This window comes from Carettochelys insculpta, chromosome 7 (assembly GCF_033958435.1).
Source record: "Carettochelys insculpta isolate YL-2023 chromosome 7, ASM3395843v1, whole genome shotgun sequence".
Lineage (NCBI taxonomy): Eukaryota > Metazoa > Chordata > Testudines > Carettochelyidae > Carettochelys > Carettochelys insculpta.
In genome coordinates, this window is record NC_134143.1 from 53,523,849 (window position 1) to 53,536,280 (window position 12,432).

At 42.3% G+C, this 12,432-nt stretch overlaps 1 protein-coding gene across 2 annotated transcripts in view; it reads right to left on the minus strand.

The window, feature by feature from the left end:
- Nucleotides 1-10,322, minus strand: part of ZRANB1 (zinc finger RANBP2-type containing 1) — a 58,972-nt gene extending 48,650 nt beyond the window's left edge. The window contains exon 1 of one of the 2 annotated variants that reach the window (XM_075000487.1): nucleotides 10,263-10,322. The gene's annotated coding sequence lies outside the window, so the exon portion shown is untranslated. The remainder of the gene's footprint in view (nucleotides 1-10,262) is intronic. The other variant, XM_075000488.1, reaches the window with a different exon arrangement.
- Between the last annotated feature and the right edge of the window lie 2,110 nt (nucleotides 10,323-12,432).

Consider the following 12,432-nt stretch of genomic DNA (forward strand, 5'->3'; position numbering starts at 1 on the left):
CTCTTCAGTCCTGTAGAAACAAGTACAACACAATCCAAGTGGCTGCAACTTGAGTCCAGACAAATTTAGAATGGAAATCAGGTATAACTTTTCATCAGCATAATTAACCATTAGAACAGCAAAACATTCAATCTTGATTTTACGTTTGATGGCCTACATTATACTAGCCCAACTGAGTTAGAGGTTTCCAAACTGTGGTACCCCTGGGAATGACAGACACATCTCTAGGGGATACATGGTAGAAATTGTATAATGGTGGATTTTATTTGATTTCATAATAAGCTACCCAGGCAAAACTTTAACACTATGGTGAATCATTATAAAATATGGTCATTAATTTATTTCAAGATGAACCAATGAGAGCACAGACAACATGCAGAGAGCCCTCACTTCCAATACCTGTAGAGTGTGGGTTTACATGCCCAGCAACAGCAAGCACACTTTAACAGAGCTCAGGACTTGGGGATAGGGTGAGATCATGAGTGCAGTTGTATATGTTGCACCATAATTCTGTACATAACTGTGAAATTTGGGCAGATTGCTAAAGACGGGTAGCATCAAGAACACAGGTATCAGTGATGAGGACACAAGCAGCTGGTAAATCTGGAGAGGGATACACAGGCAGCTGGGACATATGGATAAGGGTATGCTATAAAGAAAGTTTGGGAACCTCTGGACTAGATGATCACAATTCCTTCTAGCCTTGAAATCTGTGGGGGGGGTTTGTTTGTTTTTTTAAATGTACATGGCTACACTCAAAGTAGTCTTACCAATTTTAGCTAGGTAAGAAATGGACAGCAGTTACAACAAATAGGAATGAATTTTACTTTAGTTGCAAGAGAGGTGATAAATGCTACTGCAGATGAGAATACTTAGAGTTATGAATGAAATAAACTAAGTGCTGTATCACCTACCATAGGAATTACTCAACTATTTCATTGTTACAGGCTTTTTTTTTTTATGCCAGACATTAATTTTTTTTTCAAAAAACATTGTTAATAAAAGTTTAGTAACCAAATTTGGCTCCCAACACACACATCTTAAAAATACTAAAAAATTAGATCTACTTCAAGTCTTCTGACCTTTGGAGGTGAGCACTTTCATACTGACTTCTGGGTGCTGCAAGGAGGTTTCCATCATTCTAATCTTCCTCCATCCCAAGTTTAGACCCATCTCATATTTGAATGACCTTTCTACTTTCTAATGATGGTGCACATAGGCTATCTAAGCAGAAAACAAAAAAGTAAATGTGACGTTTTCAGTTTCACTGCTGCCCACAAAGTTGTGCAGAGAAACAAACAGTAGTATTTAATTGTACAGTACTGGCTGAACCTCTCTCATCCAGCACCCATGGGACCACACTGGTCCAAGACAAGAGATCAATATTGTCTGGCACATTACTAACTCTTCCACTACTTACTGGTCTCATGGAAGACATTTAGGGATAACGAGAGCTAAGTAACAGCACAGAACACAGAGCGTGGCCACACCCATAATGAGTGGTCATCCAGCTAACCAAAATCATGCCGGATTATGGATGTTGCTGAATGAGAGAGAGTTCTAGATTAGAGAGGTTCAACCCGTACTACACTTGGGAAAGCTAGGAGAAGCAGCAGCATAAGAACTGAAAACAGACTCCACCCTTTTTTTTTTTCTTTTTAAAGCAGTACATAGAACCTAAGAGTTACAAACACATCAGGAATGGAGTCTGAAACCTTCACAACTTTGAACAATAAGGTGCCGTCGTTCTTTCAAAAATTTACAAGTGCATATTGATTTAATACAGCTTTGAAACTTTACTAATGCAAAGAAACACACTACTTTCCTCTCTCGCCTTCAGTAGTTTACATTTAACGTAGTACTGTAGTAGATTGTTTTCCTCTGGGCTGCTGCCTGATTCTGTACTTCCAGTTCCAAATGAGGTATGTGACTGACTGGTCAGTTAGTCACTGTAGCTCACCTTCAGAAGTTACAGTTTACCATCACACAAGTAAGATTTCTCTCTTTGTACCAAGTCTGATAGCCCTAAAGCTTAAGCTTGTCTAACACAAATTTTCTACTCATCAAAAGGATACAATTTTGTCACAAATATCATGGAAGTCAAAGAATCCATGAATTCCTCCCTCTGGAGCAACTGTACCTTGCAAAAGCTACGTTACATCTTTTTTTTTAAACAATGTATTTAAAATATTGTAATTTTTTTTAACTTAAGCTGAGTGTAAAGGCACTCAATTTACAGCTGAGTGAATGACTGACTTTTTTTGGCTGGATCACCAAAAGAAAAAACACCCAAAGAAGTGTGTGCGTTTCAGGCTAAACCAAAATAGAAGACATTTGGTCTTTCTTGCCCAAAAAAAAAAAAAAAAAAAAAAGTCTGACTATTTTCTGGGAGCAGAGGTTAGTCAAAATATTTTCATAATTTCAAAACTAATTTTGTTTCAGTTTTGGGTGCACCTTCTCCTTTTCTAAACAAATCTAGCTGAATTTTGAAACAGAACACTTGTTTTGAAATGAAATTATATTTTGAAAAAGTTAAGACCTTTGAAGTCTTTTGGATTTTTTTTTTTTTTTTAAAACAGTAAAAGCAAATTCATTAATAGTTTCGGTCAAACTAAAAGTGCATTTTTAGTGAAAAAGTTACTAGGTCAACAAACTTTTCCTAGATCTACCTAAACTCGCATCTGGGTTTGGTTTTACGGGTTACAGATAAAGCTCTACCACTTTCAGTCATGAAGAACACATCATGGACCATAAAAACCTGATTTCCCTCATGAAATCTGGTCTTGTGTGCTTTTATTCTATATGATACAGATTTAGTTGGTGGGGGGGAGACCAGAACCTTCTCAAATTGGGAGGTGCTCACCCAAAAGAGTTGCAGGAAGTCATATGGGCCGTGTCTACACTAGCCCCAAACTTCGAAATGGCCACACAAATGGCCATTTCGAAGTTTACTAATGAAGCGCTGAAATACATATTCAGCACTTCATTAGCACGTGGGAGGCCGCGGAGCTTCGAAATTGACGCAGTTCGTCCCAACGGGGCTCCTTTTCGAAAGGACCCTGGCTACTTCGAAGTCCCCTTATTCCTATCTGCTCACAGGAATAAGGGGACTTCGAAGTAGATGGGGTCCTTTCAAAAAGGAGCCCCATCGGGACGAGCTGCGTCAATTTCGAAGCGCTGCGGCTGCCCGCGTGCTAATGAGGTGCTGAATATGTATTTCAGCACTTCATTAGTAAACTTCGAAATGGCCATTTGCATGGCTATTTCGAAGTTTGGGTCTAGTGAAGACACGGCCATAGTTACTTTTGGTGGGGGGCGGGTGTGTGTGACAGTATTGCCACCCTTTCTTATGCACTGCCATCAGAACAGGGGGATGATGGGGGGTTAGAGAGTAGCAACTATTGGCCTTGTACCCACCTCTGAGGGCAGAGCCCTGTCAGCAGCAGCACAGAAGAATGGCAATCATATAATATGCCAGCTTTTGTGGTGTTGCTGGTGGTATTCTGCCTTCAGAGCTAGGCTCAGAGCCAGCAGTTGTCACTTTCAAAATACTCTGCTTGAAAAGCAGCACCGCCACCAGCAGCAGCAGAGAACTAAAGGAAAGCAATACAGTAATGACTACAATAACCCCCATGAGACACACAACTCCTGTTTGGGTCAGGACCCCTATAATTACACCACCATGATATTTCAGCTTTAAATAACTGAAATTATAACAATTTTAAAAATCTTATGACCATGAAAACTGACCAAAATGGATCATGAATTTTTAGGGACCTAGTTATGGACCACTTGACATTTTCTACGGTTTTTTTTTTAATCTTAAATATCTAAGGTAATAGTTAATGTTAAATACACAGGTTACATGTTAACAGCTGAGATTGGGCCCTAAATGATCTAACATTAACAGGAGTCTTTCCATTCATTTATTAGACTCTGAATTAGGCCCAAAGCGGGTTCTAGTACATTGAAATAAGCATTTGAAACTCGTAACGACTAGAGGTGGCCAATGCAGTTACCCCCAAATGACTGTCACAAAAAGAAATAATACTGTAAGATGACAAAACAAAAGTCAAAGAGATTTTTGGAGTTTGTGAAGACTGACATCCAATCAAGTCCAAAATTTTAGATTAATATTCTAAATATTCTAAACATCAATGGCTGGAAAAGTTAATGGTGCATGGACAAGCTAGAATAGGGTTACCATATTTACACATACCCCATAGAACTGAAGGGACTGTGAGGGTCATTGAGTCCAGTCCCTTGTCCTCTTGGCAGAATTAAGCACCACCCCTGGCAGATTTTTTTTTAAAATCTATTTGTCTGAGACCCCCTAAATGGCCTCCTCAAGGACTGAACTCACAACCCTGGGTTTAGCAGGCCAATGCTCAAACCACTGAGCTATCCCTCCCCATAGTGTTTCAGTCTCTACCAATTCATGTTGTGTTACTGTAGCTATACTATACCTATATATACTGTAGCACACTAATAATGTGAATTGGTAGACACCGAGACACTCCTTTTCACTGGTGTCCTCTTTTTCGCAAGTTCAAATATGGTAACCATAAGGTGAAAGAACATATCAAGTCTGAGGATACCACAAAACTGGGAGGGATTCCATGTGCTTTGGAGGATAGGATTGAAATTTAAAGCTGAATAAGGGCAAACAGTAAATAACTTTTGCAAGAATAACCCCAGCTGCATGCATCAGACAACATTTTAGGCTGTATTAGCAGGAGTGTTGGAAGCAAAACACAAAAATTAAGTTTTCCACTCTACTCCACACTGATTAGGCCTCAAGGGGAGTATTGTTTCCACTTTGGGTGCTGCATTTCAGGAAGGAAGTGGAGAAACTGGAGAAAGTGCAGAGAAGAGCAACACATGTGATTAAAGGTCTAGAAAATATGACCCATGAGGGAAGATTGAAAGAACTGGGTTTGTTTAGTCTAAAAAAGTGAAGACTGAAGTAACACTTTTCAAATACATAAAAGGTTATAAGAGGGACAAAAAAAAATTCCTCAATCTGAGAATAAGACAAGAAGCAATGGCTGTAAATCGACAACTAGTTTGATTAAAAAAAAAAGTATGGACAGGAAGTGTTACAATGTTACTACCACTAGCTAAATGTCTAATGTACAAGATTTTGGGATTGTGATTAAAATGTGCATTTAAAAAAAAAAAAAACTAACATGTTCCATTCAATGTATCACCCCAAAGTAGCAATTATATACTCCATTTAACCAATTTTACCAAGCAATGTCCTTTGACAACTGATGAAGGAACTCATCACTAGCTGGGTAAAACATCAGAACTGATTCTAAGGTACTCATTTGTTGTTGCTTCTATTATCTTGTCATTTGTAGCACCCATTAAAAAGTTAAAACAAAGACTTTGATAACTACAGAATTGTTCTTCTGCTTTTCCAGTACTAGTTCATTTACTGTCTCCAAACAAAACTAAAGTTTAGTTCCCTTTTAAATTTCTACTACAACAATTAAAATGCAGACTACTTTTTTGCAGAAATCTCTAGCACAAAAGTAACTGGTACTTTTGCAACTTGTTAAGGAACATTAGAATTATAGATTCATAGAACACTAGAACTGGAAAGGACGTGAAGAGGTCATTGAGTCCAGTCCCCTCCCCGCCCCTCCCCTCACAGGAGGAACAAGCACCATCTAGACCACCCCGAAAGATGTCTATCTAACCTGGTCTTAAATATGTCCAGTGATGGAAATTCCACAACCTCGCTAGGTAGTTTATTCCAGTGTTTGACCACCCTGACAGTTAGGACGTTCTTACTAATGTCCAACCTAAACCTCCCTTGCTGCAGTTTAAGCCCATTGTTCCTTGTCCTATCCTCAGAAACCAAAGAGAGCAATTTCTCTCTCTCCTCCTGGCAACCCTCTGAGACCCTTGAAAACAGCTATCATGTCCCCTTTAAGTCTTCTCTTTTCTAAACTGAACAAGCCCAGTTCTTTCAGTCTTTCCTCATAGCTCATGTTCTCTAGACCTTGCTGCTCTTCTCTGAACCTTCTCCAAATCTTTCTTGAAATGTGGTACCCAGAACATGACAATACACCAATTGAGGCCTAATGAGTGCTGAGTAGAGCGGAAGAATGACTTGCTGCGTCTTGTTCTCAAGGCTCCTGTTAATGCATCCCAGAATCATGTTTGTTTGGGTTTGGTTTGGTTTTTGTTTGTTTTTTTGCAACAGCACCACACTATTGACTCATTCAGCTTGCTGTCCCTCGATCCCTTTCTGCAATACTCCTTCCTAGAGTCGCTTCCCATTCTGTACACATGAAACTGATTGTTCCTTCCTGAGTGCAGTACTTTGCATTTGTCCTTACTAAACCTCATCCTGTTTACCTCAGACCATTTCTCTGGTTTGTCCAGCTCATTTTGAATTCTGACCCTAACCTCCAAAGCAGTTGCTAGTCCTCCCAGCTTGGTATCCATCTGAAACTTAATAAGCGCACACTCTATGCCAATATCTAAATCATTAATGAAGATATTGAATAGAATCAGTCCAAAACAGACCCCTGCAGAACCCCACTTGTTATGTCCTTACACCATGACTGTGAACCATTAATAACTACTCTCTGAGAACAGTTATTCAGCCAGCTATGCACCCACCCCATAATAGCCCCATCTGAGTAGAGCTGGTTGGAAAAACCATCAGTTTTTCTGCAGATGTAGCAGCAGTTTAACTGTTGCACAAACATCAATGATGCCGTTGTGTATAAAAGATGGTTTAACAGAGTGATATACAAGAAGAAATGGTTTAACAAATAGGCATCATAATTTCAGATCTATCGAAAAAGCAAGATGCAGGAGAGGCAGACGGAAGATCTGATAAAGTCAAGTAGCAGGCAGGCATTAAACATTGGGGGACACGTAAATTAAGATGATACAAAACTAAGATTCTTCATAAAACTCAATGAATTTTAAGCAGTACCAAAGTATGCCAAACTTGAATGCAGTTAAACAAAACCTAAATTTCTACAGATTCAATACTTACGCTAAAAGGAAACATGTTAAAGAGTATAAACCTATAAACAAACAGTACATGTTCCTAAAGGATAAACATAGGAAAGGTAACCAAGGCTGTTTCCTCCTATTAAGAATCCTAAAATTACAAGCTGAATAAACAAAAGCGAGAGCCGTCTTGAATAGACAAATTTAAACTACCTTTGCTCTCCATCACCCTCCTGATGCATCACTTTAAAATGTGCCAGATGGAGACAACATAACCAATGTTTCCTCTAATCTTGGATTTTCTGCATTTGTGGAAGGCATAATTTTTTTATGTCCACCATCAATAGAAAACAGAAAAAAACCCTATAGCAGGCACTCCGTTAATCAGCTGGGCAGGGTGTGAATCTCTCCTGAGAGACCACACAAACACACCGTTTACAGGGAACGCAGAACAACTAATAAAACATTTCTGATGCTGGACATACATAATCTATTATACTTAATTTATATCTCAGATTGTTAAACAATAAGTGTTTATCATACTTTAAATTGAGGCTGTGTAAGCTTTTCCACTATGAACTACTGTCCACACTGCAAGTTGCTGAAGGATAAAATGCGAATAAACTGGTTTGATCCAGAAGTATGTTTATCCAATGTCTCTAAAAGTCCACTTTGAGCTATATTTCTGTAATGAGTTCAAAAATGAGCATTTGCTAAATATTTAGTGTTCCTGTTTATTTAAAAATACCTTCATTTTATTTGCAAATCTGGTGGCTGAGAGGTGACTGTGATTTTTCTCATTTACAGGACTGGCTACCAGTATTTCAAAAATATCCTTTCTTCAAAAGGATTATTCTATATACAGTAAAGTCTTCCATGTCCAGCAGCCTTGGGACCAGGAGGTTGCCAAATATTCGAATATTCTGAATAATAGAGAGGTATACCTAGCAATGCTTAACACTTAAAAAAAATACTAAGAAAACAAACAAAAAAGTATGCAGAGTACTTTATTTGCCAACAGTAGTACTGTATACTGTAAACTTATAATGTATTTGTATTTACTTTCACTATACTGTAAATATGGAAAACATAACTAAGATTTACTTATAGTTAAAATCCTGGTTATTTGAGAATTCTGAATAATAGAATTCCAGCACTAGGAGGAAAGACATCTGCAAATATTACACTGCAGACTAGGAGACACCAATTCAGTTCTTGGTCTCCCACTTTCAATGCCAGAAGACGCTGGGGATGGCTAGTATTGCTCTACCATACTGCAACCCCACTGGGTTATTACTGAACACTACTAAGGGGCTTCAATGCCCTCTTTCACAAATATCAGAGATTCAAAATTAAGCACAGAATAAACCAAAAATAATACTGTATCACCTCTTGAATCACCCTTTGGGGACTCTGAATACAATTATACTAACAAAGAGGCAGTGTTTGTAACAGACAGGTCTGTATGCAACTCAACACAAAAAAGAACAGATATGAGAATTTAGTGAATGCTGTCAGTAGACAAATTACTATGTCCCTAAACACATATCTGCATAGTAGATTAAGTGCTCAAAGATTCACAGTTTGAAGATCTAAGTATTGTTCCAGTAACTCCTAAAAAGGAAACTACTATTCAAAATGGCAAGTCTCAAAAATTCTAGAAAATGTATTTCTTCATTGTTATCGAAAACTGTGTTAGTAAAAAGATCTTAGCAGCTGTGCTGCATCTGCCATATACGAGTCCCAGATTGTACATCTGCAATAATAGTACCACCATCTAGTCCTGAGAGGATAGCTGGGACTAATCAAGAAGATCAGAACCTGGACTGAACAATGAAAGAGTTCCAAGATAACTACCTACAGCTGTTCATAGAGTTGCATTAAAAACCCAAACAAAGTTGTATAGTTCACCTTTAAAAGCAAGGTACTGGCTACAGGTAGGGCTTTGAAGGTAGAGTTGTCAACCAGAGATGGAGAAAGTCATGAGGAGTCCTCCTCAAAGCCACTATTACAGTTTATTAATCAAGTATTATTTCAGTCCATACATTAAAATGAATTCAGAACAGGATCTGAAATATTTCTTAACAGGATTATCCTTGTACATCAACATCACAGAAGCTTTATACACAGAGGTACCAGCTGTTCAACTACAGATCACTCACTGCCTGTAATACACGTGAGTTACCTGTTTGTATTTACAACAGGCAGGTGGTTTCTGTAGTTCAGAAACAAAGACAGATCTAGAAAAAAAAATAGATGGGTACTGAGAAATAAATGGGAATGAGGAGACCTATGATATAACTCTGTAGATCTCGGTACTGCAGCATAATATTTGGAGAGGCACCACAGAAAAACAAGGGCCATTTCCTGGCGTTCTGTATTTAAGAGTCTTGTTACACGAACAAGGCCCATAAAACAGCCTTTTTGGGGTGAACTGATAAACGCTGCACACAGCAGTGCACAAATACACCCCCCCCCCTTTAGGGAACAGTTACTGCAGACACAAATTCAATGGAGAAGCGAACGCTGTTCTTTCTATCCATTCAAACTAGCATACAAGTTGAAGGAGACGCGCAAAGCCACAGAAACTCGAGCCAGGATCAGGAGGTGGAATTCAAGCGCCTTTACGGATGTCCCACACGCCTCCGGTTAAGTCAGCTGGGGTCATCCTCCGACTACACAAACACCCAGCCTCGTTCACGCCACAGATATTTCTACACCAGTAAACAAGCCCAGGGCAGTAGCATCGCCTCTCCGGGGCCAGTGCCTGGCTTCTCCGGGACGGGACGGCGGCCGGGGAGGACACACAAGTAACCTTCTCATCCCGGGACCCCAGGCTACGAGACAGAAGTTCCAGGAGCCCCCTCCCCCCAGCACCATAAGGGGGGGCAGCTCCGCGCAGGGGCTAAGAGCTGCCCTGCCGCTCCGCCTGGGAGGCAGGGCTGGCTCCAGAAGCTGGTGAGGCTCACGGGGGGGGAACTGACTAAGGCAGGGAGGACCCTGATGGAGGAGGGACCGATTAATCCCCCCACATCGTTAGAGGGGGAGGAGCTAGAAAGGGGGCAGCCCGCGCAAGAAAGCTCCGTGGCGACGCCGGGGAGGAGTGGGGGTCGCCCGAGAGCTCCGACGCCGGAGCAGCAGGAGCCCCTGTCCGGCCTACGTGTTCCGCAGGGCAGGGGGGCTTCTCTGCCCCCAGAAAACGTCGGGGGGGAGCGGGGTCCGCGGCTACAGTTTCTGAAGGAGCCACCGGAGGGCGGGTGGCCCAGAGGGAGAGGCAGCCTTACCCCACAGCGCCGCCTACTCCTGCCGCTGCTCCCGGATCCGTCCCTCAGACACGAGTCGGCGTTAGCAACCCCCCGAACCCCCCACCATCCCCCCGCCCCGCTGGCTGTGGCTCCCCGCTCAGGACATGGTCTCTCCCGGCCTTGCTGGCTCGCTCGGCCGCGGGCGTTCCCACTCGGCACAGCCGGGGGGGAATCTGTAGCCCCAGACTCCCGAATTCTCTAATGGCGGCGGCTAGAGCGGCCCAAAGCAAAATAAACCCCCATACGGCAGAGGGCTCGCACGTCAGCGAGCCCGGAGCCCTGCCGCACGCTCATTGGTGGAAAACGGGCCGTCCACCAAGCCAATTGGAAAGTGCCTCTTTGGGGAAAACGGGTGATGTCATCCCTGCCTCTGTGGGGATGCGGACCTTCTCCCCTCCCCCATGCACAACCGGCGAGAGGCTCTCCCTCCGCCCACCGGACCAGAGAAAGCCCCGCCTACTCCCAGGGAGCGGCACCTCCCCTCCCCTCCCCTCGCCCAGTATGTCACGACGGTTCTTCGGCTGCTCACACCAGAGGAGTAGACGGGAGGCCTTGGCTCTAGCAAGGCAGCAGCCCTCGTGGAGACACCCCCCCCGGTGGGGAGCAGCCTCACGGGAGATTACCCCCACTTTCGCGGTCTCCTGTGCTGGAATGTGACACCTGAGCTGAGCGTTCTCCCTGGCGTGGCCCAAAGCAAACGCCTCGCTGGGAAACGGGTGCTGGAGCCAGTCCGCGTCTGGCACGTGAGCCTGACCTGCCAACGGTAGCCCTGCAGCCCACGCTGTACAGTGGTCCCAGAGCAGTAGTCGTGTCAGTCTGTAGTATCACCAGAAACAAGCAGTTTTGTAGCGCCTTAGAATCATAGAATACTAGGACTGGAAGGGACCTCAAGAGGCCATCGAGTCCAGCCCCCTGCCCCAATGGCAGGACCAAGTACTGTCTAAACCATCCCTGATAGACATCTGTCTAACCTGTTCTTAAATATCTCCAGCGATGGAGATTCCACAACATTCCTTACAGACTAACAAATTCATTTCTTAGGTAATGAGCTTTCATGATTCCGCTTGTTTTTTGTTACCCTGTACCAGGTGTACGTGACACCACCATAGCCCTCTGCTACTCCAGTGTGGTGCATGTACCCAGTGGCACCACACCCAAAGAGACCCTACCCCAGAGAGCTCTCTGTCTCCAAGGGTCCCCATAGGAGACTCTCCCTTCCATTAGGGTAACAGAAAAGAGACCCTCCCAGTCCTTTACCCACAGGCCCCAAAAGTGCCGGCTCTTTCCTTGGAGACCAGAAATGAGCCCGTCTTCTTCTATGGGTCTGATCTTCCCAACGGTCCAGAGTGGACATCTCTTCCTAGGACTCAAGGGTCTTGACCCTCACTAAAGAGAAGGGAAAGGGAGCTGTTACCTCCCCCACTTCTCTCTCCCCAGGGCTGATTTGGGGTAAAGGGAAAGATAACCAGTAATGAATGCACCGCAGCATAGCTCACCCAAGAACAATATCCCATCGTCGAACAGAGCAGGACTCCGGTCAAGGCAAACAAAATGTAATTATTTTCAAAGACTGAAATGAAACTTTGTCTCTCTTTGCTATAAACTTGGAGAAGCTTAAAAGAATAAATCATTTGCCCTTCCCAGCCTGCTTTGCTATATTCTGTCTCCACTTAGCAAGTGGTGCACATTGGTAAACATACCAAAGCTTAATTATGTTTAGCTTCACAAAATGAGGACAACCATATTTTCTTGTCACGCAGTCAGATATGAAATCCACAATGAACTTGGACAAGTCAAAGAAATATTTCCATCTTTAGTACACAGCTATTTACTACCCATGTTCTTTGTGTATTTTAGGTATCTTCTAAATATTTCAGTAAATCATCCAGCTTTCCATGGAAAAAGCTATAGTTTAACAGAAATCTAACTCAAAGAACTGCATTAGCAGGATTGTGAGATGAATTTTGGATGTCTCTGAAAAGAACTTCATGGAATCTGGAATCAAATCCCTGAAACAATGAAACATTAACACAAGGAAGGCAATTAATTTTGTCACACTGGAAAAAGGAAAATTTATGGCAACAGGATAAACAAGTTATATAATTTAAGTAACTTTAGAAGCAGAAAATGATTGTTTTGTAAAATAACT